General features: G+C 38.2%; 1 protein-coding gene across 12 annotated transcripts in view; it reads left to right on the forward strand.

The window, feature by feature from the left end:
- The window catches only part of LOC111152126 (TRAF family member associated NFKB activator), an 85,895-nt gene that overhangs the window by 9,752 nt on the left and 63,289 nt on the right, over positions 1-12,854 (forward strand). For 4 of the 12 annotated variants that reach the window (XM_022510474.1, XM_022510804.1, XM_022510725.1 and 1 more), the window contains exon 2: positions 9,746-9,935. The exons of 2 other annotated variants lie outside the window; for them this stretch is intronic. The gene's annotated coding sequence lies outside the window, so the exon portion shown is untranslated. Of the gene's footprint in view, positions 1-4,571; positions 4,730-9,745; positions 9,936-12,854 lie in introns of those variants that run through there. 6 more of the 12 variants (XM_022510937.1, XM_022510969.1, XM_022511031.1 and 3 more) reach the window with 6 other exon arrangements.

A 12,854-nucleotide genomic window follows, 5' to 3' on the forward strand; every position in this document is an offset into this window, starting at 1 on the left:
TATGGCTTTTCCTTGGTTCATATCTGCCTGCTTTCTCTTAGTTCCTCAGCACAGATATGAAGCTGAGAGACAGGTAGACATGCACAGGTCACAGGGACTTTTTTGGCCTGAACCTGACATTTATTAATTTTTCACTATAGGTATTGACCTGAGGTGAGATCCCTTACCATTATTGTCTAGTTATTTTAGTATGAAGAGGAGGATTCTTGGTTAATCAGAAGCAATCATTGGTCTTTTCCTTGTTAGGAACTCTCTATGAAAAATCAAAGTCTCAGGGATAGTCAAACACAGAGCTCTGGGTTTGCTCATCGCTTTCATTATTGGCTTCACATAAAGCATCACATTTATCCACTTCCATTGGGCTTGTGTTAGTATACTCCAAATCATAGCTCCAAAGATAATAATAAAGAGAAGTACTTATGGGCACACTGAGGCAAAGAGAGGTCAAATACTACGTGCGGGTCACACACAGTAGCGGGGTTTCTACCCAATTCACTAGCAGGTGCCATGAGGCAGATCATTTTACCACTGTTGTTTAGGCCAGCAGATTTCCTCATTCTCAAGCAACAAAGGTTATGTCCATTTCAGCCCCACAGTTCTTGGAAATGACTGGAAATACTGCCAGATTTTGTCACTAGGACGCCTGTGAGTAGACTTACAGCTATTCTTTTGATGTTAGTTTTTTGTTGTTGTTGTTTGTTTGTTTGTTTGTTTGTTTTCTTACTTAGAAAAAGGCAGTCCTTTGGGAAAGACTCAAGCCCAAGAGAGCAAAGCTTGGCAAGTGACTAGCCATGTCAGCCAGGTGGTTTGTATATGGCAAAGTCTGCTCAGCCATATGTGCTGGATCTGGTCATCAATTCTTTCTTTCAGTGCTATTATGAGTTCTCATATTTTTCTGATTTTTTATTAGACATTTAATTTAGAGTCTGAGACACAAACAGCTAGTCCAGATGTCATCCTAAATCGGAAGTCAACCAGATTCTATTAATAGTGATACTTCACATCAAAGATTTGACAGAGATCATTGATGCATACCTGACATTCCAAGTTGTAGTAAGTGTTTATACTGGCAGCTTTCCTTGTCCCTAGATTTATATTCAGAACACTCAGTAAAATATTAAGCAGTTTTGAAAATAGCACCTAAAATATTTTTAATGAGTCTGCAGTTCTCATTTGCATCCCATTCTACCCCATAGTATTGCTTGCTAGCCTAAGATATATATATTTACAATATAAGTAGAGGAAAATTGAAGTGAAATTATGTCATTCTTCTAAAGGACTAAATCTCAAATAAATGTCTCCATTTGATTCCTAACCTTATAAAACATACTGTATGTCAGTTCTAAAAAATTCATCATCATTATAGACAAAGGAAAATGTTTGATGTTATCTTAGCCTAAATCTTGTCTATTTACCCCCGCATTCATGCATGTTTCACACACTAGAGAAGTACGCAGCCATTTCTGTTTATGACTACAACATCATGAGATTGAAAAGAGAGAAAAATATATATTTAAGAAATGTGTATGTTTAATTTTTTTATTCCTTTTTCAAATCTCTTAACACCTCCACGTTCAAAATGCTTATCATTTAGTTTTAGATTCTAGATGTATTATTAATATTCCACTATTTCAATTAGAAATTATCAAAGCAGCTCCTTCAATTTGCTCAAAGTTGGGTGAGATCGACTTCATTAAAATAAAAAAATTTCTGCTCTGCAAAAGACACTGTCAAGAGAATGAAAAGACAAGCCACAGACTGGGAGAGAATATTTGCAAAAGATACATCTGATAATGGACTATAAGCCAAAATACACAAAGAACTTTTAAAGTTCAACAACAAGAAATCAAAGAACACAAATTTAAATGGGCCAAAGACCTTAACAAATATCTCACCAGAGAAAATATACAGATAGATGGCTAATAACCATATGAGAAGATGCTCCACATCATATGTCATCAGGGAATTGAAAATTAAAACAATGAGATATACTACATGCCTGTTAGAATGACCAAGATCTAGAACACTGACAACACCAAATGCTGGCAGGGATGTGGAGCAACAGGAGCTCTCATTCATTGCTAGTGAGCATACAAAATGGTGCAGTCACTTTGGAAGACAGTTTGACAGCTTCTTTCAAAGCTAATCATACTAATTATATATATGATCCAACAATCCCACTCCTTGGTATTCACCCAAAGGAGCTGAAAACTTATGTCCACACAAAGACCTGCACACTACTGTTATAGCAGCTCTATTTATAATTGCCAAAAATTGGAAGCAACCAAGATGTCCCTCAATAGGTGAATGGATAAATAAACTGTGATACATCCAGACGCTGGAATACTATTCAATGCTAAATTCAATACTATTCAGTGCTAAAAGACAAGCTATGAAAAGACATGGAGGAAGCTGGAATGTACATTATGAAGTGAAAGAAGTCAGTCTGAAAAGGTTACATACTTTTTGATACCAATCATATGACATTCTGGAAAAGGCAAAACTATGGAGACCATACAAAGATGAGTGGTTGACAGGGATTGGGGGTGCGAGGGATGAATAGGTGGAGCTCAGAGGGTTTTCAGGACAGTGAAACTACTCTAGTATAGTATGATACTAAAATGATGGATAAATGTTATTATATATCTGTCCAGGATGAACCTTAAAGGAAACTATGGACTTTGGAAGACAATGTTATGTTTATGTAGATTCATCGGTTGTGACAAACATTCTGCTCTGGTGGGAGATGTTGATAATGGAAGAGTTTTCTGCATCAGTTGGGATGGAGAGTATATGGGAAATCTCTGTATCTCCCACTCAATTTTGCTATAAAACTAAAACCACTATAAAAATTATTTTTTAAAAAAAGTGCTTGACTGTCATATTTAACTTGATTGCTTATTATAAGAAACTGTTCAACTGATCACAATGTTATATATGAGAAGTTTCTGTTTGTTTAAACGTTTTTTACAATACATTTTGGCTTTGACTTTCAAAACTAAGCCCAATATTAAAAAGAGCACTGTAACTTGGTAAGTTTTTAAATCCGTGGATTTACAAGCCTAAGGAAAGAAGTACAAACATCCATGGTTCAGAAGTGTGAGGAGAAAGTGTGGCAATCAGAACCCGAGTCTCCTGCTCTAACAAGAAATACAATCCCAGGAAGAGCAAGATGCTAAGCTCCCAGAGAAGATAGCAGCTTCGAAGTTACGTGGGACTGTATGATCAGAAGAAAGAGAGCTCAAGAATTCCAGACTGGGCTTGAATCTTTCAGGATGCAGAAAGAATCATTGGCTAAAGTCTTAATCAAGCATGGGTTGGCCAAGATCTCCAGGACAAGAAAGTTCTCAACTTCAGAAATGTTGTCAAGTCTATGGATGTAAAGCTATGTTCTAGAGTAGGTTGTGCCTGATAACATATAATATTCATGGTCATTTTAATCCAAGCTATCAAACTTTAATTCAGTGTCCTGAGGATGCTTGTGCTTGGTGATGAGGTCTTTTTCAAACCCTCTCAACCCATGTCAGATATGTGCAAAAGTGGTGAGATTTTTAAAAATATTTTTAAGTTAAATAAATAACATAGGTCATTACTATGGAAGCTTCAGAGAGTGCTACATGCATTCAGCCAGGTGCAATCAAGCTCCAGTCAACGTGGAAAGTCCTAGACTTCAGGGCTCTCAGGAGGCTTCCGCAAGTGCTGTGGATCTGAATGTTCTGTTTTAGTGCAAGGAATCTGAGGGAAAACTTTTTTGGTGGCAAGGATCCAGCCTGACATGAGTGACTCTGGACAGTATCTTTCATTTGAAGAACATTCTAAAATTTACCATGTGGTTTTGCTCACGTTATTGGATTGACCCTCACAACCACCCATTCAGTGAAGTAGGTTATCACTGTCTCTATTTGTCCGATAAAATATTAAGATTCATTAGGTTAAGCAACTTGCCTGAGCCCGCAGGTATCAGAGCTAAAACTGAGAGTTCACGCACTTCTAGAGGTATCTGTCTAAAATTTCTATCTTGGAGAGTGCTCAAGTCGAGCTAGGAAATGGAATAATGGAGAAGTCTTAATTCATGAGAATTTTCTGTAAAGGTCTACTTGTATCTGGCAACCAATTCGAATTTAGCAAGCACATTTAGTGAAAGGTATTACAACTGGGGAAAAACCAAATGGGTGTGCGTGTGTATGTGCGTGTGTGTTGTGTTTCTCAGTGTGGACTTTAATCACCTTAATCACATTCACATGAGAATCCTATAAAAATGCAGGTTCCAGGCTTCACCCCAGTTGCCCTAACTCTAGGATCTCTAGGGGTGAAAACTAGTAAATTTACATCTTTAACAAGCGTCTCAGACGATTCTTGTGTATGCCAACCCACATACAGGGTGATATTAGACCTGGCTATTTTCTGTTTAGGAAAAAAGTCTCCCTAAGTCCCTCAGGTGGCCTTTAACCTTGACTTTGTTGACTTTCCGCGGCCGTACTTCAGCGAGACGAGGCCAGGCTGGATGAGGAGGGGCGGGGCGGGACCGTGCTTGGGTGGGCGGGGCGGTGCTTGGGTGGGACGGGAGGGGTCCGGCCTGGCCTGGCGGGGTGGAGGATGAAGGGTTAAAAGCTCCGCGCGCAGGCGCTGCCCTCTGAACTGGAACGGAAAACAACTTCCGGCCGACTCCTTCGGCCGGGCGCCGCAGCTCCGGGGTGTGAGAGACAGGCGCGGAAACCCTGAACTGTGAGTAAGAAACTTCGCGAACGAGTTGGTTTGTCGGAACCCGTCGAGCACAGCGGCGGGGAAGTTGTGTGTGTGAGCGAGGGCGGTACGCTGAGCAGTACGGGTGCCCTAGGGAAAGAAGCCGACGAGCCGCGGAGACGACCTGTTCTGAGTGGAGAGGAACGTTGAGCCAGAAAAACTACCCGGGTGTGCGTCCCGGAGCGGACCCGGGCGGGGCTTTCCGAGCCCGCGACGTCAGCGCAGCAACGTTCTCCCCGCCGCGACGCTCTCTGGGGAGGGATCCAGCCCAACTCCGCGTCCACGGCTCGCGGTGACTTGACTTCCACGCCGGGGAAGAGGGGAGGCAGGGCTTGCGATGTCAGGGTGAGCAGTGGGCCCCGTCACGAGTGTCCCAGACTCCCTTCGGCGCAAGGGTTGTCTTCTGGAAGCTAGTACTATCGTGGTTATTCTTTCGAAAACTTTTAAGTTGGTCTTTCTGTTCTTCCCAAGGTGGTTGCTCAGTTCCGTTCTCTGCTTCCCTGTGGGGTGTCATCATAGCCGTGTCAATGAGAAGTGGGGTAACTTCCCCGAGGGTCACGGAAAGACTGGGTGGGCGACTGGAAAAAGCAAACCCTACCCCCAGTGGGAACCCAGGCGTCAGGTAGGGTCTCAACTCGGATGTAAACTGAGTAGCAACGAGTTAAGGTGTAAAAATCTCTGCCTGTCAAGAAGTGAAGAAAGTAAGGGGAAGATACTCAAACCAAAGACAAAGAGTAGGTGTGTCTCCCTTGTTATACTATAACAAGCAAAAATTGAACAGCCTTGCTATGACAAGGGTCCTTATCTCTCTGATGCTTTTGACAAGTTGTCCAAACGGAGAAATGGTAGTAATGCAAGTCAGGTGACATGAAAATGAGGGAAAATGAAATGATCTGCCTCCTTAACGTGGTGGAATACGCATTTCAGACGAGGGGTAGCCGAGAAGCAAGCAGTGTAATCCATTGAAAAATTATTTTTGCATCATTGGGAGGAGAGGGAAACCCTAAAATGATACGACCATGTATGAAGCCAGCAATTTATAGAGAAAATGAAACTTTTTTTCTCAGCTCTTTCCCCAGTCGTAGTACTTCATAAGGCCTTCCGCGTCATTCTTACATGTGCATAAATATGTTATTTCATTTTCTGGTGAGAGTATATATGCATACTATTCTGTTATCTGCATTTTCAGACAAAAATATAAGGTGAAAGTTTTCCCATACAAAGCTCGGCTTTGTCTTAACGTCAGGTGGTATTCTTTGTCAGGATGTACCATAATGTAGTTAACTATTTCTTGACATGACCTCTCAATATATTTTGCCCATTATGCTTCAGAATTATTTATCTGTATTTTATTAGGGTCCAGGTATAGTAATCCTTTGTGAAATATATGGCAGATATTTTCGAGAACTGTCAGTCTTTTGGTTTAAAATGCCCAGATTTTTTATCGCTTAAGAAGACTGCTACCACTCAAAAATGATTAAACTGTTTTTCCTATATTGTCTGTTAATTCTTTTATAGTTTTTTATGCTTTACTCATTAAAATATCTGAAAATTATTTTTGTACATTATATAAGGTAGGGATTTAGCAGTTTTTCCTGAAATCATTTGTTAGAATCATTTCTTCCTGACTAGAGTGCTACCTCAGTATAATAAACTTCCGTGTATACATGGGTCTTTTGTTATTATTATTATTATTATGTTGCTTTTTTCTGTTTGTCTCTTCCTATACAAATACCAGTCTCCTCCGGGCGCCTGGGTGGCTCAGTGGGTTAAAGCCTCTGCCTTAGGTTCAGGTCATGATCCCAGGGTTTTGGGATCCAGCCCCGCATTGGGCTCTCTGCTCAGCAGGGAGCCTGCTTCCTTCTCTCTCTGCCTGCTTCTCTGTGATCTCCGTCTGTCAAATAAATAAATAAAATCTTAAAAAAAAAAAATCTCCTGATTGTACCATTTTTTAGTAATTCATAAAGCAAGTCCTTCATTTGTCTTTTTCAAAATTTTCTTGAATATTATTGCATTCTTTTTGGGGTAAAATTTAAAGTATAAATTGTTCATGTTTCATTAAAATAATCCTTTTGGAGGTTTTAGCTATTATATTAACTAATATTTTGTAGCTGGTATGTAGATAAGTGATTCTACATCTGGCCAACTTTCTGAACTTAGTAGTTTTAATCAATTGTTTCCCTTGAATTTTCTAGGAAGAATCATCTTAATATAATCTTATCTTTATACTTCTTCTCTATCTTTGATTTAGTGAATTGCTAGCTTCTTCAGCACAGTGATATGTAATAACAGTGATTCTGGTCATCCATATATTATTTCTTAGTTTGTGGCTGTTATTACTATGTCATCATTAAATAAGGGGCTTAATATTAACTTACAATAAATTTTGTTTATCAAGGAAGTGTCTTTAATATTTCTAGTTTACTAGGATTTTTGCAGGTTGAATTTTATTTTATTTTAGAGATAGAGCAAGAGAGGAGGGGGTAGAGGAGGGAGAGAGAGAAAGGATCTTAAGCAGGCTTCATGCTCAGCTCAGACCCTAAAGCAGTGCTCAGTCTCAGAACTCTGAGATCGTGACCTGAGCAGAGATCAAGAGTCAAATGCTTAATTACTGAGCCACCCACACACCCCACAGAGAATGGATTTTAGACTAGGGTTGTGTGTTTGTGTTTACATTGTCACATTGAAAGCAATTTTGAATAATAGATGTTGAGTGTTTATTTGGTCTATGTATTTCTGGTTGTTAAGATTATGTCTTTTCATTACGACTTAACTATTTTTATCAAGAGTGGAAGTTGAGTTTTGTTGTATGGCTTTTGGCATCTCTCATGACCTATTGTGTGCTTTTTTTTTTTTTTTTTTGACCTATTAGGATTATGGGTTATTTTAGTTGAATTATAGTTTGTGAAACAACCTTAGGCTTGGTCATGGCGCAATATTTAAAAAATACAGGTTTCTTTTTGGTAACATTACTTAAAATCAGTAATTTGGTATCTTCTGTAGCCATCATTTTCTGTGTCATCTTTGCCACAGTTTGATAGCAGGGTTATTTATAATGGTTTCCTAAAAACAACTGAGAAGAATTCCTGCTTTCTCTGCACTGAAGTTAGTTTAAACAGCGTAAGAGCTTCCTATTCTTAGAAGGTTTGAAAGAATTCACTCATGAAACTATGTTGGCCTGAAAGTACATTGTTCTTAAAATAGCAATAATATTCAGCAAAAAGCCTCAGAACCTTAAAAAAGCAAACAAGCAAAAACTCCTCAGTAAATCCAAATAAATGGAAGAGTCTAAAATACCAGTATATTAAAAACAAAGAACTTCTGTGTTGATCCTCCTCGTTTCTCTCCCCTCCCCTACCTCTTTTTTTTCCATGGTCAGAGAAGGTGCTATAGGTAGGTTGAGGCTAATGATAAAATGTATTGCTGTTCCTTCTTTACTCTGCTCCAGTTATACTATAAAGTAAGTGGTATTGCTGCGTCTACATGGGCAAGTTCTTCTCTGCCCTGAAGGAAACCAGCAATGACACTTAAGTGGGAAAGCATCAGTTTCACTTTGTTGTCATTAGCTTCCCAATTTTGTTGGGAAATTTCTTTCTTTAGAGGTACTAACCATGCTAACATTCTGCTGTAGCCATATCCCATAGGAGAGTTTCAGAATGAGTAGGTGAAAAAAAAAAAAAAAAATACACAAGCTCAGCATGCCTGTACTTAGTCAATATGAAGTGAGAATTATTAGCATGGTCCAGATATACATGTGACTTATGTATTGTGTACTCTTTGGTTGAGTTGTTACCTCTTATAGATGATTATTTCAGGCATTTTTGATCACTCAAGAATATGACCTTAAGTGGGTAATGTAATTTAGCAGTATACATCTGCGAACTGTGGAGGGCTTCAGGACACTCCTTAGTGTTATGTACAGAGGGATGCAGGCATTATGTGAATGCTTGCATATTTGAGTATTTTAATTGATCTTGTATCAATCTAGATAAAATAATTATTGACATGATTTAGGAGTGTGCCGTATAAAAACAAAGACTTTGCATGTTTTTTTAAAGTCCTACTCATTATCCAAAAGGAAATGGTAAATAAAAGTAAGTAGCCTGTGATGTAAAACTCCACTATTCTAACTATTCTGATATGATGGATTAACTGATTAGCTGTTAGTATTTTGTTTGTTTTCTGACCCCTTACAAGCATGTATATTACAGTTTAATTTCACGTAGTTTGCATTTCATTATGTCAGGCCAAATTTTGGGTTCTAGTTCCTCTAGGATTTATGTTGTGGCTGGCATTCCCCTTCCCCCCATCTCGTTGCTTCTGTGGTTCTCAGTCATGGGTAGAGGGAAAGAGGAGGCTGTTACCTAGAATAGGTAACAAAAGTCTCTTTATAGTCTGGGACCAAGATGCCAAGTCATCTTCAAAAAAGAAGAGCAGAGACTATTAAATGAACTGCCTTGTGGATAGATAGCTAATTAGTGTACAAAGTGTTTTGAACTATGCACAATATTTGACACTCTTCAGAAAAGTTGGAGGACCAGAACAGTCAGGGGTACCAGGTTGTTTGCAACTGAAAACAAGCCTTTGGGACCTATGTAATACATATGTCATAGTTTTTCAATCCCTAGTCTATAAAAACTTTTTTGAAATTATGGGGAAATACATAAAATGTGAAATTTATCATAGTAACCATTTTTAAGTGTACAGTTTTGTAGTGTTGAGTATATTTATATTGTTGTGAAACAAAGAAAAACATTTCTTAAGGGACTTTTTTTTTTTTTTTTTTTGAAAGAGTAAGAGTTGGAAGTAAATAATATTTATCTCACAGGGAAAATGTTCTATATAGTAACCTGAGTTTTCTTCCTTCTATCCAGAGATATACTTTCTGTGATAGTAATTATCAATATTAAATTATGAGAGTAAACTGAGCACTGATGATGTGCATTAGCTTTCACTTATTACCAATAATTTTGCTTTTAAAAAAAGTGTCTCTTACAAACAGGTTGTGAAAACAAGGTCTGTCTTTCAAGTCATTTCATAAGGAATTACTGGAAATTGATAGATGAAGAAAAATAACATGAGTTCCATTTTGATGGTACTTAAGAAGTTGAAGTTTTGAGAATCTTTGAAATAGTCGCATGGAGTGAAGGATAGAGAATTGTTCTCGGGAGCAGCAGAACAAACACAACCAGGTAATTTTGTTAGGGAGATGCTAGGGAGGACAGAAATCAGGGACTTAGGTCTTTTCTAGAAAATATATGATCTCAAATCATTTGAATAAAATCACCTGCTCTTATGGGATATTTAAATGCTTGTATTATTCATAACCACTTGTTATGTGGTGTTTCCTATAATATAATTTCATATATTTGCTATCTCTAAACTAGAAATGCCTTTCCTTTGATATTGATGGTTCTTCATTTTTTAAAAAATCCTTATCCCCTTTTTCATAAACATAAAATCTCACACATCCATGGAGATTTAATATTTGCTTCTCCTTCCCACACAGTCTTCTCTTACACTTCCTCATCCTGAATATAACTTGCTCTTATAGTTCCCTTATCCAATAATATTCTATAGAGCACACTTTATATGATTTATGAAAACAGATTTTTAATATTAAATAGCCATTTTAAACTGCATAAACCCCATTCTACCCCCCATCTCTAGATTTTAACATGACCTTTACTCAAGTGAGGATACCCCTTAGGAAGCTGAGCAAGCTAACTGAGCAGTGCCATGTTTCTGTTTACGGTGGGGTAGAACATCACGTGCCATACCCAGTTTCTCTTTTGGTGTTATACAGTTTGGTTGTGTGCTTCAACTCCTAGAATTTGATAAACAGTCTGAGAGAAAGAAATACTACTGGACTAAAAACGGGAAGTAAGGCAAAGCTGAGACACATGGGTGTGGTCTTTGGCTGTGAAATCTTTTAACTCTTAGAAGATAACACAGAAAGTTTCTCCAAGTTTGAACATCCAGCAAAATGGAGAACCTGATCTGGGGAGCTTTTGGGTTGATCACTGGGGAGTCCTCTCACCTTGTTTATCCTGATACATTTAGCCTACTACCAACTTACAGAAAAAATACAAAATCTAAATTTTGACACTGCTGCATCAATGGTATTTAAGTTTCTATTATTTCAGCTGCCTGACTGCAACATAGTCACAGTTGTAGTGCAGCATGCTATGGGTATATCGGAAAGTGAGACTAGAAATATAAACTGTCATTTTAGGGAATTGGCTGCTTATGTTAGGGAACTCTCTTAAAAGTGGGAAATGATTATAACTAAGTGTTAGGAGGGAGAGTTCTTTTCCATTTCCTTTCTTTAAGTGGGGAAAACACACATACTATTGGTGTCGTTAAAATTTTACTGTAACTGAGACAGAGGATGTCCTTTTATTTAAGTATTTACTGTGTTACTGACTTTTGCTTTTTGCTTCTGATGTTTTCTGTGGGTGAAAAGGTGAACAAAGAGCTCAAATACAGAAAAAGGAAGGTTGTGTCTTCCATTAACTTATTTACCTCTTTTTTTGCTAAGGTGGCAGCTTTGCTGAAATAGAATGTGAATGCTTATTATTATTCATACCCCAGGGGGTTGGAAAAAGCAGATTACTTTTCCAGGATGGAGTGATTTCCTCCCCCCATCCTGAAACTGCTTTAGATTTCAAGTGGCCTCTCACCACAAGTGTGAACCTGGCAGAACACTTAACCAGACACAGAATAGTCTCAGCAGTGGAGGAAACCCAACAGAGGGGCCTTTCCCACCTCCCAAATCACCAGTACTTATCTCTACCACCCCACAAAAAATAGGCCTTACTAAAGCATTATAAATCATTGTGGGTGGAGGTGGTGGGGGTCTGATACCTTTTTAAGCCTGTGATTCTTTTCAAACTTGGAATCCCAAAATATATATCTAATCAAAGTTGAGTTGTTCTGGTTGAGCTGGGCAATTGGTGGAACATTGTTTTGGTTCACACACACCCCCAGCCTCAGTAGAGCTCTGGAAGCACCACTACTTACTTTGATTATTGTGTTATTTATTCAGGATTGGTTAATTATCGCTTGGCAGAATAATACTGGTTACCAAAGACAGCAGGCTTAAGATATTTTATATATGAAATAAGAAAAATAAGTTCATTCAAGAAGAAGGCTGGGAGGAATTAAGAGTATCCCTTCAGAAGATTCAGCATCCAGGTAGAAGAGTTGCACAAAGGAATACAAAGAAATGAAATTGCCCCCCAAAATAATTGAAGAACATTTCCTAGAAGTGAAGGATGAACTTCTATGTGAGTTAAGTACAAGATCAGAAATCAAAATGGCTCTGGGCTTCCACAAAAACAAATGGAAGCTAGAAGACAGTATAGCAAAGCTATGAGCTGAATCCTTACTTTGCATCGTGGAAAGACAAGTAAAACTGAAAAATCAATAATGGCAATATTAGCATGTTAATAGAGATACCAAGATTAATACCAGAAAGAACCACAAGAACTAAGAATTATTGCCAAGGTGAAGTGGGAAATGAGAAGGGGAAGGAAGAGAGCAAGGGATTGATAGTTGTTCTTAAGCCTTGTGAAACTCCTTGACTCCTTAAAATGTAGGTAAGTATAGCTTCGTTTAAAAATAAAATAAAAACTAAATTAGAGTGAAAAGAGCTAGAGATTGGACTTTCATATCACAGACCTGGATTTTTCTGCGTCTTTTATTGTCTAATTCTTTGACTTTAGTCAGTTTATATTTTTGAAGCTCATTTTCTTTATGTGGAATGGGAAGATAATCTATGCTCCTGCAGAAGAAAAATTAGAATAAAGTACTTTATATAAAGCACCTGGTAAGTAATATTAACTCAGTAGGTGTCAATCCCTCCCCCATCCCTAATGTTTCCCATAAGGAAATAGGGAAATGCCTCTCTTTCATTGTTGGAATGCTTGTCATTCAGACACAAAACTGAAATTGTCCCTAAGGTCTGGGGTTCTGTGCCTTTCTGAATTGAAGGCATGTCATTGAGTTTTATGCCCTTTCTCAACTATCTATACATAGTTTGAGAATTTAAATAGAACTGAGATGATTAGAGTATCGGTCGGGGGAGAAGCAAGTGAAAAGGACCATTG

Source organism: Enhydra lutris, unplaced genomic scaffold (assembly GCF_002288905.1).
Source record: "Enhydra lutris kenyoni isolate GAN:26980312 unplaced genomic scaffold, ASM228890v2 scaffoldscaffold1, whole genome shotgun sequence".
Lineage (NCBI taxonomy): Eukaryota > Metazoa > Chordata > Mammalia > Carnivora > Mustelidae > Enhydra > Enhydra lutris.